We start from the raw sequence: 7,330 nt of genomic DNA, 5'->3' as shown, positions 1-7,330 counted from the left end.
AACATATCCTTATTTCGATAGATTTGTTTCCATTTAAGAGCATGTTGTTATTTTGTGCCTAAGTTTCCAAAGCAAGTGCCTCCATTTCCATCTTTTTGTCTGTTTCTATGTCTTTTAACTTTACAGCTCGTGATATATCAATGTCATCTGCGTAAACTGTGTCCAACGTATCACCAAAAATGACTTCACGGATTGACATATGAAGTCAAAACAGATATGGTGACACAACTCCTCCTTGGGGAACCCCTAATGTCACAACTTTCCATGCACTGCTTTTCCTCTTTGCTTTGTCGTCTTCCTGCTGTGTAGCTAAACATCCAAGCCAACAACTGTGGACAGAGGTTAAGTGTTGTTAAATGCTGAAAAAGCCTTGCATGTTCGACTCGATCAAATGTTTTTGACATGTCTGCCAATAACACACGGACCATAGTTGGTTGTTGAGAGTCTGTCTCCCTTAGCCATGTATGTATATTCTTAACCAAAGCATTCGTTGTGCTGTGTTTAGGAAGATACTGATTGTTGAATTCTTTCAGAACTGTTGGCATAAGTTCCTTCAACACAAACCTCTCTTGTATTTTGCCAATGCAAGAAGTTAAGGAAATTGGTCTCCAGTCAGATTTTTCATTCGGTCGGGCAACCTTTGGGACTGGGCATATATTAGCTTCTTTCCTTGCAGTTGGTAGAACACCCACTTGATATGAAGTATTGATCAGATGTGCTGTGACTGGTGCCAGGTCTTCTGCATGATTATAAAATGCACAGAATTTGAGATCTGAGACTTTGTTTCATATCAAAAGTAACAAATTCTGTCATTAATTACTCACCCTCGTGTTGTTCCAAACCTGTAAGACCTTCATTCATCTTCAGAACACAAATTATGATATTTTTGATGAAATCCGAGAGCTTTCAGACCCTCCATATACAGCAAGGGTACTACACTCTAAAAAATGCTGGGTTAAATACAACCCAGTGCTGGGTAAAATAGGGACAAACCCAGCAATTGGGTTGTTTTGACCCAGCGTTAAATGTTAAATGTTTAACCCAACCTTCTGGGTAGTAACCCAACCTCTGGGTCAAAACAACCCAATTGCTGGGTTTGTCCCTATTTTACCCAGCACTGGGTTGTATTTAACCCAGCATTTTTTAGAGTGTACCACGGTCAAGGCATAGAAACATAGTAAGGACATTGTTTAAATAGTCCATGTGACATCAGTGGTTCAACCGTAATGGTATTAAGCTATACGAGAATACTTTTTGTGCACAAAGACAACAGTAATAGTAGTTCCCTTGTGTTCTACGGAGGGTATATTAAACTCCATGTGAGTTTTCATTGGCCATATTCCCACTGTTTTTGACCTTTTCAATATAAAAACATACATATTTTTATTGTGATTGTTAAATGAAAATATTAAACAATAAGAAATATATTGCAATAATACTATTGTACTGTAAAATTAAAAAAGAGCATTGAATTTATTCTTAAAGGGATAGTTCACACAAACATGAAAACTAAGGCATTATTTACTCACCCTTGTGTTATTCTAATGCCTGTGTTCTTTTATGAGGAAACATAATATTTCGTATCATTGTTATGCTGGCGATACTCAGATTTACATCCCCCTTAGTTCTGAGAACTCCTATTATGAACTTCTCAAGTGTTTTAAAGATATCAAATGCTGGACATCAAGAAACTTTCTCCAATTAAATGAGAGCAAAACTGAGATTGTTGTCTTTGGGCCTTCTGCTGCTGTCTTCCAATATGCATCCTTTTGCTAAAAACTTAGGTGTCATTTTTGATACAGATTTGAATTTTGAAAAACAGACAAGTGCAGTGGTGAAGAGCAGCTTCTTTCAGTTAAGGCAAATAGCCAAATTAAAATCTATGCTCTCCTTTTAAGGATTTGGAGGTTGTTATCCATGCTTTAATTTCTTCCAGACTATTGCAATGCACTTTACATGGGTCTCAATCAATCTTCATTGTAACACTTGCAGTTGGTTCAAAATGCAGCCGCGAGGTTGCTGACTGGCACTAGGAGGAGGGAAAGTATTTCCCCAGTCCTAGCATCTCTTCATTGGTTACCGGTGCAGTACTGAATCCAATTTTAAGATTTTATTATTTGTTTTTAAAGCATTAAATGGTGTAGCTCCATCCTACCTGGCCGAGCTTCTCAGTTACCAACAACCTTCTGGATCCCTCAGATCCTCTGAAAAACAACTCCTGCATGTTCCCCGCTCTCATTTAAAGCGGAAAGGGGATTGCGCTTTCTCCGTAGCGCGTCCAAGACTATGGAATAGCTTACCTCAGGATATCAGATCTGCAACTTCCATTGCGGTTTTTAAATCCCAGTTGAAGACCTACTTGTATTCCCAGGCTTTTGGTTGAACTGTATTTTGGTTATCAGTTTGTTGTTGTGGTTATTTTATTTTCTTATTTCATCTTGTTTTTATATTAGGAGTTTTGTACAGCACTTTGGTATACACTAGTTGTTTAAATGTGGTATATAAATAAACTGACCTTGACCTTGTATACCCTTCTTTCTTTTTTGGACCACAAAAGGAGTTGTTTAAATGCCCCGCATGTGCTTGTCCATATAATGTTTTTTTTATAAAAAAAAGTGCAAAAATATCACAGACAGGTCCCATGCAACACGTGCCGTATTCCAAATGTTCCGCGGGTTTGGTGAAAAACTAATTGAAATTTAACATATTATTTAACGAATATCCTGACTTGGCCATTGGACTCTTTGCATGACTGAAATCTTATACAGCATTACAGTTAGTCAATCTAAAACGGTGATTGTGCATTAATAGCTTTCAACCATGCTGGTACGCAAATGAGCGGTCTGAACTTATTTGCCAAGCGCATTTTTTATTTTGGTTGTGCACCAGCGCACCATGTGTGTGCATCCCTGTTTACAACTATGTACACTTAACTATGCCATGGGCGGTATATTCTGCTCCTGGAGGGACACATTCCAGCAGAGTTTAGATCCAACTCTAATTAAACATACCTGAACCAGCTAATCAAGTTCTTTAGAATCACTAGAAAATTCCAGACAGGTGTGCTCGAGCTTTACTAGGCAGAAAGGAGGCACTCAAGAACCAGTATATAACCCTGAATATGTGCAATACAACTATTGGAACCCAACACCATTGCACTCTCTCTGATGCCAAGTGCTGTGTTTTTCTGGCTGCAAATTCTTGTAAATCAAGCTTCCTTTCTGTTCAGTAGACAGCAGAGCCAGAACATTTAGTCTTTCTTTACTACAGTAGATTAAGCTTACTGAAGTCCTCTCTCTTCGCTTGCAATGGTCACAAGCAAAGTGCAAAATATGCACACTTCGCCAAAAATACACTGGAGCTGCATCCTTTAGACTTGATCTCAAAAAGGCCCAACATTCTGTGCGAGCTGAAATCGTCATGCTGGATGTACCAGTACTGTGTGGAAAACGTCTGGAGTTGCATCACAGGGAAGTATGAAATATTTTGCGACTTCCCCTTCCTTCAGGATTGTCACAGAATACATAAATGAATTCATTCCTTTTTGTTTTCATGGAATCATTTGGGTTTCAATGAATAATGAGTGGCTGTAATTTTTACTTTTGCTGTTATTTTGCTCTGCAATGTACATTTAAATGCTTTTGATTTGTTTATTTGTGATGACGTCATTACGCCGGATCTGGGTCAGCGCCACCACACACTCACACGGACTACTTTGTCGATCCTCTTGGTACTTTTCTGGACCTTGAACGTGGTAGTTACCTTGCTATCTATGGGAGGGTCAGAGAGCCCTCAGATTTCATCAAAAATATCTTAAATTGTCTTCCGAAGATGAACGAAGGTCTTACGGGTTTCGAACAACACGAGGGTGAGTAATTAATGACAGAATTTTAATTTTTGGGTGAACTAACCCTTTAACTGTTTTTTTCTGATGCAATTGGCATAAATATAAATCAGTCATTAAACCAGCATAGGTCTTTTCTCTGTATGAATGCATGCGTTCTCTGTTAAAGGCAGGAACTCTTGCCTGCATCAAGGCCCTGCTGTAGTTAGTTTCCACTTCCTGTATTTTGACACTTCTAAACTTTGTCAGTTTCAACTGAAACTGCATCAGCCAAAATGGAAGAGGTAGAAAACTGTGTCCATTACTGAGCATTTAGCAAACAGGAAGAGGTGGAGCATCTCTGCCTCCTCCAGACAAGGTGAGCGCATAATACAGCACGGCAACACAGCGATACCTCTGACTGCATATAGAAATACAATAACACAGGTGCTTTCCTCATGCAGCAAAATGCTAATACATAAGGCAAATATTGTCTTTGAGATACTGATTTTGTTTAAAACAAAATATATTATATATTAAAAATATATGCCAAATATTTGCTACAAACAGTGAAGCTCAATTAAATATATTTTAGAAATAGAAATATATATTTAATTTCAAACCTCATATACCAAAATATATTTCAAAATATTTCAGTGGCAAGAAAATACATTTTAAATCTTACAGTTGCCTACAGTTAGGCTAAATGCAAATGTCTATAGATAAGATATGAATAATGATTTAAGAATGCTTATTTTGTAAGATTATTTATATTATTGTATAAGCTTATTTTATAATTAAATTTTATTCAAAGGTGTCATATGCTCATGCGACAACAAATAAAGTTTTTCTTCAAATGTTACATGCATGAATGTATATTCTTGGATTGAGACCGCTCAATCTTGCAGGTTTGCATTGCACAACATCAGGAAGATCAGGCCCTTTCCAACGGAGCATGCTGCACAACTTCTTGTCCAGGTCCTTGTCATCTCTAGGCTGAACTACTGCAGTGCTCTTCTGGTTGGACTTCCATCAAGCACAATCAAACCTCTACAAATGATTCAGAATGCAGCGGCACAACTGGTCTTTAACGAGCCCAAAAGAGCCCATGTTACACCACTCTTTATATCCCTGCACTGGCTGCCGGTTACGGCTCGCATCAAGTTCAAGACATTGATGCTTGCATATAGATCACCGTCAGTCTCAGCACCTGCTCCACTCACTTTTTAGAATCTACATCCCCTCCAGAAGTCTGAGATCTGCTAGTGAGCGATGCCTCGTGGTACCATCACAGAGAGGCTCAAAATCCCTTTCCAGAACATTTTCGTTCACCGTTCCTGGCTGGTGGAATGATCTCCAAATGCTATATAAATGTAATGAATTGTTATTTATTATTATTATTATAGCTCCACGTTAGTAAATGTGACATCTATAGGCCTTCCTTGTAATTTTATTTGTTAAGACATGAAGAAATGAATTATTGTTGGCCTGGCAGATTCTTTGGAACAAGTTTCTGAAACTGAGAACAACACAGAGTTTGACAATTGGAGAGGAACAATGAATATTGAAGTGGAAGTTACGCTCTGCTCCAAAAATAGGAATTTGCTGTGAACTTCATCTGTCATTCTGCAAAATTCTTGACATTTTTATTCAGTAAGTTATAGAATTTTGATGTTTTGAAAGGGTTTGTAATATAACACATACATTGTGTTTTGTGTAACAAGTATAATATATATACAGTGGGTACGGAAAGTATTCAGACCCCCTTACATTTTTCACTCTTTGTCTTAAACAGTCTTAATTCGCCTTCCACAATTAAGGCCTTAAAAGGTCTTGAACCAGAGCAGAAATCTTAAAATCATAAAGTCAAGGAATTAAATGTTGCATGCACTGCAAAAGAAAAAAAGTGAATATCTTCCTCAGTGTTACTGTTTTGCTATCCAATACAATACATACATTTTCTTGAGATGCAATTTGAATACAGTATATGAAATCTTGTTGACAAATTCAACAAAAAGTGAGTATAAATGCTTTTTATATCCATCATCCAAACCCTTTGCCAAAAATCGCGTTCCGGGCCCCCTCTCCCTCATCGGGCTCTTGGAATCATCCTAACCTTCCCCCTATTACGGCGCCCCTGCTTTGAATCATTGCTAATACAAAGAAGTCGTCGAATCAGATACCAATTCCAGATCAGAAGTTTTTGAACATTGAGAGATGACACACTTCGACATTACATATTAAAATTTAGATTTAAAATAATTTTTAGTTTGGGTTATCACAATAATGGACAGTAGAATATGTTGTGTCGGAGTTTCTGTGAGAGCCACACACTGCGGTGAACTGTTGGACAATCATCATCCTGTCTGTGCATTCATTTGTCCAGAGTAAAGTTTTTCCAGATGTACAAATGCTTCCAGACGAATGCGATACTCTGGGGTTTATGGCTTGCTAGTCGTGCACAAGCGAGGGGCCGTAAGGTCATGGACTGTTGAACAGACAAAATGACTGATAAAGAACTCAGAGATCTGTTTCTTTGTTTCCTTCAGTCTGGCCACAGTCAGCCAAACACAGAGATCTCAAAGCGCAAGATTTCTAGAGACATTATTTGGATCCTAATTTATTTAATATAGCATTTTTATCCATTTTAATCCATCTCATTAATCTAACAATTCATATACATGCATCACAGGGGAAATCTGTTATTGCTGACATTATTTTCAGAGCCTATATCATCTTAAAGGGTTAGTTCACCCAAAAATGAAAATTAGGCTGCATTACTCACCCCAGAGGCATCCTAGGTTTATATGACTTTCTTCTTTCAGACGAATCCAGTCGGAGTTATATTAAAAATTGTCTTTGATATTTCAAGCTCTATCATCGCAGTCAGCGGGTGTTGCATTGCATCAGTCCAAAAGAAGTTAAATAAAAAGCGTCCATCCATAAATAAAAGTGTCTCACACGGCTCCGGGGGTGAACAAAGACCTCCTGTAGCTAATCAATGCGTTTTTGTAAGAAAAATATCCATATTCAAAACGTAATAATCACTTTAATGTAGCTTGCGCCAACAGATGTACACGGAAGCAGCTCCGGGCTGATGACGTATGAGGTCAGCATTGCGCATTTTGCGCACACAGTGACTTGAATTTGCTAATTCAAGTCACTGTGCAACCTTTTATGTCTATTTACATCAAAATATTTTTGATTAATGCTGTTGTTCATCATTATGTTTTGGCCCAATTATGCATTTTTTGTGCTGTCAACATAAGAAGAGAATGCTATCTAGGTTCAGAGGGAAAGCCGAGTTGAACACATGACTGCGGATGACGTATGAGGTCAGCATTGCGCATGCACCGCTCAGAAGTAACAACGATTGTGGAAGCGCAGCGGAGAGATCAAAACAAAACGAGGATTTGTAAAGAAGAATGTCGGAGGATTTCGATATAAGCTAAGAGGAGACTGGTTTTCCTTTGCTAAAGTAAGGAAACTTTGCTTCCTTTGATCCTG

Source organism: Sinocyclocheilus grahami, unplaced genomic scaffold (assembly GCF_001515645.1).
Source record: "Sinocyclocheilus grahami isolate Dianchi unplaced genomic scaffold, SAMN03320097.WGS_v1.1 scaffold39.1, whole genome shotgun sequence".
In the NCBI taxonomy this organism is placed as follows: Eukaryota; Metazoa; Chordata; class Actinopteri; order Cypriniformes; family Cyprinidae; genus Sinocyclocheilus; species Sinocyclocheilus grahami.
Note: the sequence above shows the minus strand (reverse complement) of the source record.